Source organism: Podarcis raffonei, chromosome 10, assembly GCF_027172205.1.
Source record: "Podarcis raffonei isolate rPodRaf1 chromosome 10, rPodRaf1.pri, whole genome shotgun sequence".
Classification (NCBI taxonomy): domain Eukaryota; kingdom Metazoa; phylum Chordata; class Lepidosauria; order Squamata; family Lacertidae; genus Podarcis; species Podarcis raffonei.
The window spans coordinates 43,517,806-43,532,467 of NC_070611.1; positions in this window are offsets into that span (position 1 = coordinate 43,517,806).

Consider the following 14,662-nt stretch of genomic DNA (forward strand, 5'->3'; position numbering starts at 1 on the left):
TGATAGCTGTCAGCCCTCCCAGTGCCTGTTTTTAAAATCATGAAGTCTAAATGCAAAGATGCATTTAACTCATCCTAAATAATGCAGATCATTTCTGACATAGCAGGTACTGTGTGCATCCCCATCTGTCAACATAGTTCTGAATTATTAGTGGGTCATAGCAGTGCTATTGCATCAGTGATCAAGCATAACCACCCATAGCTTCCCCTGAGGCAGTTCAGAGTCACAATACACGTCCTCTTGGGTGCTTGTGAAATCTTCTCTATCGCTTCCCTAAGAAAAAGTGTCCATGTAGAAACTATCTTTGTGTAGCTCAGTCTATCATGGAAGTAGAATAATTTCTCCTTCTGAAAAGCTGTGCAGTCTCAAAAGATTTAGAGATCTGTGCTAAAAATAATTTCTTAAATTTGAAATTATAGGATTGGAATAAATTATGCAAATGGAACAAATGTGAACAATTACATTCAGTTTGTACGTTTTCTCCTCTGGCTACACAGCTTGATTTCTCTCCTCTCCCCCCCTGCAATGGAAATGTTTAGTTCCGTTGTTTTATTTTTGTTTTTCCAGGATTTGGGTAAGGAGGTTTTGGACTCATGGAAAACTGGGGAATTGTGGTGGAATATACATGCAAGAGTCAGGGCGCAGGGACTCCAGATGATGGGGGAAAGTTTGGGAACTGGCAAAAGCAACTCTGCCTCATTTCCTTAAAAAGGAAACCTTAGGAATTATGGGGCCTGCTGCTGTTGTGGAGACAAAAGAGATCCACTAGGGAATGGATCTTCAGAATATCTCGGTGCCAAGTTTATCTGCACAGATTTCCCCCCTCCTAATTCCTGTCTTGCTCTTTAATCTTGATGCGAAGCGAGTCCCCTACCTCCTTCTTCTGCTAAAAAATGAAAAAAATCACATGAAATATTCATTATATGTATAATATTATAGGCATATGCACTCCTGATTTCCTACAGTAACCAGCAGATAACAGGTAAATACAGCGATACAATAAAATTTTATACAATTACAGCAGAATATATATATGCAACAGAGATCTCCTGCCTTCAGAGGTCTTGTTTGAGTGATGGTAGGAAAACTAAAATGGTATAAGAGATTAGCCCCCATATTAATGTGGCTCAGTTGGTAGAGGATGACACTCTTGATCTCGGGCTTGTGGGTTGGAGCCCCACGTTGGGCAAATGATTCCTGCATTGCAGGGGCTTGGATTATATGGCTCTCAGGGTAACTCTATAATTCGATGGTTCTATGCACAGCGAGAGACACCAAGTGCTCTTTCAGGATCTCGAGTGTCTCCACTCCCAGTTCATCTTTCCACTAAAAATCATGATGTTGACGTGGTTCCTTTTGTTCTGCTTTATTTCAGAAAGAAAACTCTAAGCCAGAGGATAAGATCTTCAAAGAGGAACTCTGACTCTGTTCCAACAGCCTCTAGCCACAGCCTAATTCCTGCTGTAGTTCTGCGCATACTCTTGTCCTGGGGGGTTGGGGGATAATCAGCAGCAACCAACAGTCACACAACAGAAATGTGCCAGACCATGTCAGCCGAGTTCAATACTTCCTTGATCCTCCCATAAATGCTCACATTGGGCAGACCCACACTATACCTCTGGCTTTCACCAGAGATATATGGGAACTGTAGGGTTATTTGGGCGAAGTCATGTGCTTTACATGTGCATTGAATATGCTTTAAAGGTATAGTCTGGGTCTGCCCATTGCCTTTCCTACTTTACCAGCTCCATCTTTTCAGTTTTGTTCTTTGGTAATTCAAGCTCTGCCCTGTTTTGCAAACAATGAGATTAAGGGCTGCTGGGATCCGCTAGCTTTGGACAGGCTGCCAGGTAGTTGGCTCTTGACATTGCAATGCCATGTTAGTGGTGGGTTTTTTCTATTTTAGTTTGTTCTGCAATGCTTTCCCTACGCTGCCACATTATTGCTGTCTGGAGGGGTTATAGTGCAACAAAAGTGGAACAAAAATAAAAAAAAAATTTGTGGTATAATAAATATGGGATTCCAACAGGAGGTTACAGGATATGCACAGACTGGGAATAAAGCAACGTGACCAAACTTTTGCAGGCGCAAACAGTAGTGATAGCTCATGTGTGAGCTCCCCATTAGCATCATGAGCACATATGATCATGAAAGTGCAATAAAAGGGTGTCTGAAGAGTCCCACCTGGGAAATTGTTGCACCAGAACTGGGGGGGGGGGGTCAAGAAAGACCCATGATTAAGGCATGAGATAGCTCCTCTCCAGGATCTTTTAATAGCCACTTGAAGGAAAATCTTACAGCAGTACAGCTTTGAGGCCTAAACCTGGATGTATTTAATTAGTTGGTTGTTTCTTTAAAGCACTCTTTAGCTGAAGTGCCTCCTGGAGCAGCTTTATAAAGATCCCCAAAGAAAACAGGATGGGAAAAAAGCAAGCTCAGCCTCCAGGTCTTGAAAGTTACGGTTCTTATAACAACCAGCTGGCATAGAAACAGTTCAGGAAGCCAGATGGGATGGCAGCTGTAAGGTGAGAGTTGCATTAAGTCTTGTTTGCCACCCCAATCTCCAAGCAGTGTGGAAATCTAGGGGGTTTGGGGCTCGATTTCCTTGGAAAGAGGGACAGCGGAGACTGTAGTGTCTTTATGATATATGGTTTATTTACACATATATATAACCTGAGCCTACGATGCAGGGTATCACAGCATTAACACTCCAAGGGGATCTTGCTTCTCCCATAGTCACAGCCTTGGATTCAAGCAGAAATCAAGCAGAAATCAATCTCTGGTTTCTGCCAGCAGCCTCCTTCCAGCTCTCTCTCACACAAGAGGCTTTTGTCTTTCTCACTACCAGCAAGGTGAGAAAGAAGCAGTGGCGTAGCGTGGGGGGTGCAGGGGGGGCCGGCCGCACCGGGCGCAACATCTGGGGGTTAGGGTTAGGGGGCGCAAATCCACGGGTTAGGGGGCGCAAATCCATGGGTTAGGGGGCACAAATTACTTGCCTTGCCCCGGGTGCTGACAACCCATGCTACGCCACTGGAAAGAAGGGCCCATCCATTTGCCCTCTGACACGGAGAAACTTCGCTTGTCATACTAAGGACTGTACAGTACTCACGTAAATAGTAATGAGAATCCTTGGCTAATTCAACAATGGAATCCTACATTAGATTTTAGCCCTTGCTGGACCTAGGATTCCAGGATCACAAGGGATTCTGGCATCATGCAGGGTGACCGCCTCCTGTCCAAACCTCACAACAGTATTATGGGGAACAAAAAGAGCTGCTTGGTCCAATTCAGTACTTAAGATTCTGTTTTTCTTCAGCAAGGGTATATAAAATGCATCCTGTCAGAGTCTCCAGCGAAAGGTAGTCTGCAAGGGGCTCACTTTACAACAGAATTGTAAAAATGTAGTGTGGGGGCAGGTTATAGCTGACTGGCTAACTGAAGTGCTTGCTGAGTCAGACTGCTGAAGAGTGGGGAGGAGGAAGGCTGCTACAGATGAAAAGTATCGCTGCATCCAAGATGTGGCAGAGAGCTCTCTCGCTTCGCTCTTGGCATACCCTTTCTAACCCTGACAGATTGCTGCTGCCATGTGAACAGTTGCCACGTTGTCTCTCAGGAAGGCATTTGACTTGAGGGGAACTGCTAAGTACTGCAGAGCAGAGAAACCACAGAACACCCCCTGTCCCCAAGGGCAAAGCTAGGAGTAAAAGGCCACTCTTGTTCTCCTAATCCCTGCTCAGCCGCCTCCATCTCTGAAAGTGGAGTTACCAGCAGCAATGTGCGGTGGTGGCAGCAGCAGCAGCAGCAGCAGCAGCAGCAGCAGCAGGACACAACAGCCAAGGGAATGAGGTGGACTTGCATGGCCCACAGCGCTGAGTCAAAAGATCTCTATCCTCTAAAACAGCCTCTTGTTGCAACTTATAAGGCCACTTGCAAGTTCTTGGGTGCCTCTGTTTGTCCCTTGCTAATTCTTCTCATCTCAGGATTTCATTTTCCACTCTGAATTGCACTGAGTCAACACCAGAGCTGCAAAGCTGAACAGCCCTACTATGGGATCTTGGCACAACGGTGTGAGTGGAATTGGCACACGGTTAAAGCTCTGGGTTCTACTGTGCTGGGAACTGGCAGTGCAAAAACACACACGCAAATCACCAACTTGTAAACAACAACAACACCCAGGAACGCATTGCAGGCACGCCTACAGACACAAAACCCCACATCTGCTCTCCTACTGCCTAGAATGGATAGAGAGATCATTGCTGCACAGAAGTGACTGGTTAGGAATCACTTCTTCACAGAGCACATACAGTAGTTGAACTGGAATTTGCTAGTACAGCAAGTAGCAAAGGCAGCCAACTTGGATTTCTTTAAGAAGGAATAAGAAAAGTTCATGGCAGATAAAATATGCACCTTCTCCAATGTCAATGACAGTTGCTGGGACTCATTGGGGGGTGGGGAGAGTGCTGTTGCATTCATGCCCTGAGTGAAGGCTTCTCAAGGATCTGGTTGGCCACTGTGAGAATAGGATGCTGGACCAGATGGGCCTTTGGGATGATCTATCTGGGCTCTTCTTGGGTTAAGTTCTCCATTGGTCCTGCCTCCACTGAACATGGTAAACACAAACTCTCAACTCAACCTTCCTGATCTGTATTGCCTAATGAATCTGATCTCATCATTTCAGTTTGACCTTCACATCCTTAGAACTTCATGTCATCATCACCACTCCTATTTATCTGAACTTATAATTATCCAGACATTGTGAATATTCCCCAATTGAAAGGAACCTTTCCATCATTCCACCTGCAAAGAGAAAATTTATCAAAACCAGTGCCCTACCTTTATCAGTCCTATTGGCAAAATCCATACATTTCTGTTTGTCCTGTACTGTTTCCACTGACTGCTGGGTGTCCAAAGATCCTCAGAGCAAGAGGATGTTCATATCATATGACCAAGTGTCACAAGACATTTCCCACGATCTCAGCATATGGTCAAATGTAATGGTTTCATAGGCAAATCTCTTTTTGGGAAATTAGGCTTCAGAACATATTTACTTTGTAGGAGGGCCTTGCCTTAAATACGTAATTGTCACACACTTGTAATTCTTTTATACCAAGGCTAGGAAATCTTTTACCTTCCAAATGTTGTTTGGATCCAAATCCCATTGGTCCCAGCCAGTGTCCTGTCTCTCGCCCTTGAACTCAGAACTTGAACTGTTGTCACGTCTGGAGGTTTTGAAAGTTCTATTGATGAATTCAGTACAACATTCCACCATGGGTATACAGGTTACACACAGGTAAGGCATGACAGAGTACTATGATACATGACTAGGCGCAACTAAGCTATTGATCCAACACTTGACATGCTCCCTCTGAGAGTGGGGTGTGCACAGCTATTCACACAGGCAGGACATGCAAGGTTTGCTTGAACCAGCTCTGTTCCCTTCTTTCTTTGGAGACAAAAGTGGAGGTGACATAGCTGGCTCCCTGTCAGACGTATTCCTGGGTGTCTTCCTTGAGGGATGAGGTGCATAGGGTGTCCAGTACCATAGAGGCAGGCTGTTCTTCTGCTAGGCCACTAGACCCCCTGAATCCAGATCACCACCTCCCAATTTACTAGGACCACCCCTGGGTCAATCTCCTATGCAGTCCTAAGTGCTCATCCCTCAACTTGCTAGGATCTTCCCTTGGGTCGGCCTCCTCCAATTCCCTATGTTCTTCCCATTCCTCATCCTCATCTGACTACCCTTTCCGCAATGTCTCCATGGGTCTCATGACATCCAGTAGTGGACAGCGGAGTGGGGAAGAGGTACTTTCTGGCAGGTGAATGACTGCTGCTTAAAGGGAAGGGCAAGTGTCAGGGGGGTGGTGCAGTGCATACGAGCTAATAGGAGTGTTGCAGTGACTCTGCTGGTGCTCTTGCAACCTTGATCCTCACCCTCCTCCTGGTAAGCAGCAGCGACTCATCTGCTGGGTAGGTCAGACAAGTGTCTCCATGCTACCACTACTCCATCCACTGCTGGTCCCAGTCAGCGTGGCCAATCGTCAGGGATGATGAATTCAACAGCCTCTAGAGAGCCACAGGTTCCATGTCCCTATTTCATGCAAATAACAAAAGATAGGGGACTGGGTCAGCCAAAGGCACTGTATAACTTGTATAACACATGCACAGAGTATGGGAAACAAGCAAGATGAATTGGAGCTTTTAATATAGGATGGCAAATATGACCTGGTAGGCATTACCGAAACCTGGTGGGATGAGACCCATGATGGGAATGTAGGAATTGAGGGGTATAACATGTTCAAAGGGAATAGGCCACAAGGATGTTTTCATGGATAGTTGAGATTCCTGCATTGCAGGGGGTTGGGCTAGATGACCCTCGGGGTCCCTTCAAACACTATATAGTTCTATGAGTCTATGAAGAACTGGATAACTACAAAATAAGGAGCAGAACAGCTATATTGATTTGCCTCTCAGATTGTAGCAATGTGAATCATTTTTAGTCAAATAAGCCAGAGGAAAAACAAAACAGGATGTACAGGGACCTTGTGGTTATGCTAACGTGTTCATGAGGAGATGTTTCCTCAATGCCTGTCCCACGAGTGTACATAGATAATTATAGAGACAACTTTTTAAAGAGGCTTGTTATGTACATTGGTAAACTTTAATTCCTTTTCTCTCTTGTCTAGAAGACCACATTCGAAACAACAAGCCCTTAAACCACCGTGTGGCCAAGAAGCCATCCTCTATCCTCCCACAGCTGGCCACAGCCAGAGTGCTAAAATATAGAAAGTTGCTGTCAGATGTCCTCACAAGACCCTCCAGTTAGTGGAGTAGTTGTCAAGTGTGGGGGCAGAAGATTTCCTCAAAAAGCTCAAGTCAGCACTTTTGAGAACATTTGGGACCAACATGTGTAAACACTATGATGGTATTGCTGCAGATATTTAATGGGGAACATATTTATTAGACCAGTTCAAACCAGCTGATGATCTGTCCCATCCTAGGATGCTATCTGGTATGAACTGGTATGAACCACTAGCTAGTGTGAAAAAAACCTTTGCCATGAGTTATTGCAAGAAAAATTGAACGCAGCTGCTCCACTCTAGTTTGTTGCAAGACAATGTCATAGACTAGTGAAGCAGCTGTACAGATGTTCCCCATCCCATGGAGTGCTTCGGTTTAAAGAACTTGTAAAGCCAACATGCATTTTTATCCACAATTGTGGCTTATAGAACATACTTTTAACTGTTGTGTTATTTCATTATGCTTTTATTTTAGTTTGTTTTTAACATTGGTTTTTATTGACATTTTAAATGTATATTTTATATTCTTGGTAAACTACTTCGATATTTTATTTATAGTTAAGCAGTATAAAATTCTGTTAATAAAATACCATGCTTCCTCTAACGACTCATAATGTGGGGTTGCTGCAAAATTGCAGTTCTTTCTGCATTGCGATTATGAGAGTTGTTTGGAAGATGACTATTGGGTAGTGTCTGTGATGTCATTGATGATGAGCAACACAAGTCCTCCTCCTCCAAAGCCCACTCGTTCAGAAAAGGAGAACTGAAATGGATTACTCTCAAGGCAAAGTTTGGAGAAGCCCCATGCCAGTCTTCCTCCTGCCCCACACAGCCTTGAGATTTTAGCTGGAATATCCTTTGGGACTTTGCTTGGATGATAATACTTATTCCTGTGCAAGTTCCTGCTTTCTACGTCCAGTGCTCTTAACCTCTGGTACACTAGATGCGTAGTATTCAGCCTTTTGAATATTGAGTTCTCTTATTTTGGTGTGAGATTGCAGAAGACACCTGTAGGGGTATGACAATCAGAGGAGACACTTCGCTTGTACGACTCTCTGTCCCCTGAGATTCCCTTCTTGTCTTGATGGAACCAAAATGTGGCACGATAGATACTCTGTGGGTGGCTCTTGTGGCTGTTACGGAGGGCAGTCTGGTATGTTCTGGTGGTTCTTGGGAATTAATGAGCCAAGACAAGGATTTGGAATTAGAACCAAACCTCTACGTCTACCTCCACCGACCACAAGGCTGAGTCACTTGCCACATAACTAGTTTTTCCAATACCACTAACAACCTCCTTATGAAGCAGAAGAGGTAGTGGCTGTCTCAACAGCCAAAATGCCCACTGAAAGGTGCGTACTGATGCATGGAGGTAGGCTGCATGACTATGGCAAGGACAGAGAGATAATGCCCCCCTAATTTCAATGATCATGGATGGAGTAAGATAGAGACTGGGGAAGTGATAAGTTACCATGGAAGATGAAGGCATCTCTGCCTTGTTGAACAATTAAGAACCTGCTGTGCCCACTGGCCTTTGTGTGATGCTGTTTAATGCTGGATCACTACATAATAAGACCACACTCACCCATAATTTGATCTACTGAGACCTGGGTGGATGTGTTTTGAGGAGTTGATCTGACCCAACTGTGCCCACCTGGACACTTGGTGCAGCATCAGCACAGGAGCTGCTGTGCTCCATAGATCTTCCATAACCAGGAAACACCTCTGTCGGAACCGGCTGTGAGAGCCTACATCCAGTATCGGGCCAAGGAGACACTAAACAATGGCTGTTGTCGGTATACCATCCACCCTCTGCCCAGAGGTCATACAAACCTTGAGCAAAAACTCGGCTGTAAAACCTACACATTGAGCAGGAATGAGTGTCTTCTAGGTTCCAGCTCAGGGAGGGCACAGATCTGAGGAGGCTCCAATTTAGATCTCAGTTGTGTAGAGTTCTAAATCACATGGGGAGCCTCTGTGAGTACAGGTGGACACTTGCCCCCATCTTCTCCTGTAGGTTTACACCTAAGCAGAATGTCTACATTGGGTTACTATAGCAGGAGATTCTATAAACCAAGGGTGTATGAACACATGGTAATTAGCTTCAAATGGACCACACCTGATTGAATCAAATGTAGCACACCAACTTTGTCTCAAATAGGTGATTTAACTTGTGTTGCAGACATGACCTAAGAGCTATTCAGCTTTGCGTCAAATAGGTTATTTAAGAGATATTACTTACTTGACGTCCCATGGAAAGACAAGAGGAAGCTTCTCCTAAGCACCAGCTCACTGTCCATCAGCAGATCCTTGTTCCCTACCAAAATATACAAATAAAAGATTCAGCTGCATAGCAATTATTTCCAAGGCGGGGCAATGACATCTGTTCAGGAGAAGGAATATTGGCTTGTGTTTGAGACACTTTGGTTAAATACCACAGCCTCATCATCCCACACAGCTCCTCTTTCACTGCATTTCACGCCAATGGGAACATTGTTTGGGATGCAATTGTTAATGTTTTCTTGGGATCCCAGAGGTTTCCAACACAGGCCTTCGTCATGAGGTCTTCCCATCTTCAATGTCTTTCCTGAGCTCCTGGAAATATGAAGGTCTTATGATGGTTTCCCAGCCCTTTTCTCATCCACGGAAAATATCCCACACTGATGAAGAGATTAAAAAGCCACAGAAAAACTTGCAAGAGGACCATGTTAGTATTGATTCTATTTAGTATTGATTCTATTAAATGTTGCCTTTCTTCCATGATGGAATATAAGGCAGAATAAATACATGAAGTTTCCAGGCTGCCTCCCATCCAGGTCATTACTTAGACCTGCTTCTCATTAGTAAGGCCAATGGATGGGGGTCCACGGGGCTCCTGGGGGGCTGCCCCATCCACCTCAGTCTGGCCTCAGCCAGACTGTTTTTGCCTGCTTGGGATGTGTTATCAAAGAACTTTTGCTTGCCTCGATAGAGGCTAGCAAAGCATGTGAGAACGTTCATAGAAATGTGCCTGTTTTAAAACGGTAATATTCACATTTGCTGCTCCGCCCTCTTTTTGCCCTGGCCCCACCCCCATTGGCATTTGGCCCTCAGAAAGTTACCAAGAAGAAAGTGCGGCCCTCAGGCTGGACAAGGTTTCCCAGCCCTGTTTAAGGCAGTGGGTTAAGATGCTCCTTTCTCCGCAGGCTTTCAGAGGAAATTATTCCACCCAATTATACAAATTGATTCTATTCAGCTGCTGCTACTAAGCATCACTGTTGGATGATTTGTTATGATGGGTTTGGTCCTTTGTGAGAATTGTGTTTATGTTATGGATTATATATTTTCCTCAGATCTCTCTTGCCTACCTTCAAATTCTCACAATGTCATGCTTCATGCTCATGCCAGAGCATTGTGGGTAACAGATGTACCAGCACTGTCAACAATCCCAGTGAGGTTACCATTCCAGATCGTGAAGCTGGACGGGAGGAGACTGCTGGAGGCAACCTGCCACAGCTCCAAGCGATGAGCAGGTGACCATTCAGAGCCAAGGTTGGAGGATACAGGAAACAGAGATTTTCAGTCCTGGGGCCAAAGCCAAGCTAGACTTAGCAACAACAGATGACACATTTGTTTAAACTTGTCTGTCTGGATCTTGCAGGTGGAATCAAAAGGGGCACTCAGAAAGGTACCTCACAGCTGACCACCCCATATTTTGTTCCCCCTTCAAGTGCTTTTTTCTTCCGTCAAGCTTTAATATCTTCAGCCAAGCTTCATTACATATCTTTAGGTGCCAAGTGAAAATGTTTCTCTATAACCAGGCCTTTGGCAGATTGAGCATTCACTGGCCTTTTAAATGTGCTTGTGGGAAAGTGGAGGGTTATTGGTTTGTTTTTCATTTTATTATGTATTTTGTGTCCATTTTGTACTTTTATGTCGTGAACCGCCATGTAATCTTCAGATGAAGGGCGGTGCGCAACTTTAATACATAATAAATAATAAAATATATAATATAATGGTGTACTCGGAACATTGGTTCATCTAAACCAGTGCTGTTGACACTGACTCCAGTCTTATCTGGAGATGTGAGGGACTGAATCTTGGACACATGAAGCAAGTGTTCTGCCCCTGAGCTCTGGCCTTTCCCCACAGCTGAGATGTGCTCAGGTGGCAGAAAAGCTGTGATTGGGGCAGACCCAGGTTTAAATAAAGGGGCCTGGCACTATCCTGCCCAGTTAATTATTATGAGTTGTAGTCTATGTTTGCCATAGTCTCAGAGCAGATCCGTTGAAATGAATGGACATGACCAACTTGGGACTATTAATTTAAATGAGTCTACTCTGAGGAGAGCACAAGGATGAAAAGGCATATCTAATTTTCTTCAAAAACAAGCAAACAAAAAAACACCCCCACACAAAATAGGATGAGGGGAGGGAGAATATGGTGATTCATATTAGTCACAAAATAAACAGCAAGAAGATAGGCAAATCACAGAAAACACAACCCAAGTCTTCCTACTGGAGGAGGTCAAGCTACACATTAGGCTAATGCGGAGTTTCTCCCCTGAATTTTCTTTGTAATTTTTTGTTGGAGAGAGAGGTTTGGAAGTAGAGTTTCGTAGTAGAGTTAGCACAATGGTGTTTGCTCCAAGCACATTTAAACTTGGTTCGATATACATATATCCTCATTCACTTTGAAAAAAATAACAAAGGTTCCCCGGGAAGAAACTAAAATGCCTGGAGATGATTTTTTGGGTCTGTAAAAATTCCTTGGGAGTTACTTTCCCCAACATCAATTTAAACTGATACTAGAACAAGCTTGTGCATCATGTCTGAATACTCTGCTTATGCTCTGTTGCTACTTAATGTACATACCATAGCAGATCCCACTAAATCCATTTCCCAATGATGTTTCCTGAGCCCAAGAGAGAAAAGCATCCTCAGCCCTCTGAGTACAGAACACTGAATTAGTTGAGCTTAGTCATATATCCTGGAGGCTCTGTGTTTTGAAACCTTATCCTGCCCTAAAATATGTGGGTGGTGCGTGCTGTTTAATATAAACCATGTTTAGTCTCATTCCTCCCCTGCTTTAACAAATCAGAGCGTCCAAACCCCCAAACTGAGAAAGAGACAGCTTCTATTTTGGGCGGGGAATATGTGCCAAGTCTCAGCCCATGTTTTATTTTTGTTTAATAAATTAACTCTGTCTCAGGGAATTTGTCTGTGGCTGAAAAACAAGGTCCAGACCATATCATGTTATTGTGGCTGTGAAGAGGTGTGCATGTATGGGGGAGTGAACTTTATTTCAAGGTAAACACTCTCCAACCTTGTCATCCTTTCTTCGCAAAATCTGTGAAGAGCCTTGGCTTCATAAACATCACTAACATAGGTTCCTGGTCTGTAAATCACCCACCCACTGGGTTGTCAATACAGCAGTGTAAACAAGATCTGTGCTTGCATCACTTTTGCATCTGAGCATGTACTTTTATGGCGGCTGACACTGGCCAAATCTTACTTAACGTAGGAGAGCTGAGATTAGACCGTGTGTGTGTAAAGTTGTTTTAAGGTGGCCTTGTTTTAATTGGCTCAGCAGTCCTGGGAGGGTATTTAATATTCCCCCTTTCACTGCTTCACCAGGGGATACCTAGGGGTTGTCGAAACTGGCTCCCACCGAGGTGAAGCTCAAAATCCCCCCAGATTGCTCTGGCTGTGGAAAGAGAGTTAGTTGTGTAGGGTGAGAGGCATAAGAGGCAGATTGCCTGGATAACAATTGCCTGGAGTGGGTAAATAGGGCTACAGGACGGCTGGTGTCACTGCCGCTGCCTTTTTTGCAGCTGCTACCAATGGGAGCTTTTAACTTGTCCCAACTATTTCAAACAGTGAAAAAAAATGGGCAATTTATTTAAAAAGTTTTGTGCCCCGCCCCCGGCATTGCCAACATGAGTTGCCATACATCTGCTCCTGAACACCCTTCTCCTCTTCCCTGTATAGCTTCAGCCAGAGATGTAGTCCAAAGAATGCAAACATTGCCAATCTCCTCTCTCAACCATCCACCATGAAGTTGTTCTGCACGGAAGCCCCTGAAATGAATTGCAGCTAAATGAGGGAACTTGTCCAGCTCTCATTGATTTCAGTGGGACTTGGGCTTCCTGGTGGATTGTATTCAACAAAGTCAATCGTAGGAAGGTGCTGCTTGTTGAGATGTATAAGTATTGTTCTCTTGCCTCTCTCTGATAGCAAGCTGGAGCAGGTCTCCTTCAGATGCATGTTGCAGCTGGATGGGCAAACATTCCAGGCAGTCTTCAACTCACATGCCAGACCTTCAAACCCTACAGGGTACTGCTTTCAGTAATCCACCTGCATGGTCTGCATTCAAGACATTTTATTTAGCGCTCTGACGTTTTGAAACCTGCGGCAACATATGAAATTGTGTAGCTGCTCCCATATCAGAGGAACTAGAGTAATATTTGTTAGCTTGCTGAAAGAGCTGTGAGCTTTATCATCCATCGCATTTTAAAATGTTTGCACCTACGGTATTTCTGAGCACACACATAAACATGTAAAGAGTGAATGTTTGTGAGCACAACTATCATAAAGGTCCGTATCTGGAGTCAAACTTACCTCTAAGACCCTGTTTAGTGTGTAATTCAGCAGTAAACCCAGGTTTGCCTCTGCACAAGGTGTGAACTAGCTTTTAGATGTTGGTTGAAAACCACACTTAGGGAGCTTCAAGAATGTTGGTATTTTTGGTAACTACTTAATCATATACCAACTAATTCAGGTTGTGCATCTAAAGCTGATCAGCGCTCTTGTCAACCAAATCAGTTCCAGCAAAAACCAACAATAGATTTTTTGCAATAAGACAGGGTTGAGGAACCTCAGACCCAGGAGCAAAAAACAGCTGTTTGAGTGTTGTTATGTGACCTTTGAGACTCTCTCCAGTCCATTACCACTACCCAGCCATACCACCCTTGAATGTTTTGCCGGTTTGAAATGTTTCCTTGAACTCTTGCTTGCTTGGACAGAGAGGGGTATAGAAACTAGTGTACTGTACAAAGGTAAAATTAACATTAACTAATCTGTCCACTTTTATTCTGGCCCCGCCCACTTCTGGTATGCAGCCTCCAGAATGTTGCCCTGAAGAGAATGTGACCCTCAGACTTAAAAATGTTCCTTCATCCCCGTGATAAGGAAAATAAATGGGAAATGCATTGGAAAGTTTGGGATGCAACATTGTATAACCTCCCTTGCACTTGTTTGATGCAACATTGTATAACCTCCCTGAAAACATATCAGGATGAATGCTGAATAAACAAGTTGTCTGGTAGGATTCTGGTCACATTCTTAATGGAATAGGCTCCTTGTTATATTTGGGTTGTTTGGAGGGAGAAGACATGAGATGAGCCCAGCATTCAGGGGACAGAGGCCCATTGCCGCCCCTCACTTTGGGTGTTGGCTGCCTTAGAAGCCTGGGGGTGGGGGGCGGATTATTTAGCTAAAAGTGGGAGAGTCGGAGGAGGCTTGTGGATTTCCTGAAGTGCCCCCTACCTCTTATCCTATAATTCAAACAGTGGACAAACCTAATATACAAACAGTTTTTTCCCATTAAAGCTATATGTTTCAGGGCTTTGTTTACACAGCCAGGTATCCTGGGATGACAACCACCGAACTCATTCAACCCTCTAGTTTGTTTATACATTCCAGGGATGAATAAAGAATTGGTTTGCTGCAGGAGTTAGACAACTCCCATCAAGGTCAGAGGTGTCTAACTAACGTATATTTCATCCAGATTAAGTGATCATGAAAGAGTTCTCCCTGTTGATGGGTAAGCTTACCATTCCTGAGAAAAACAAAATGAGTGACTTTAAATGACCCAACATACTCAGCAAG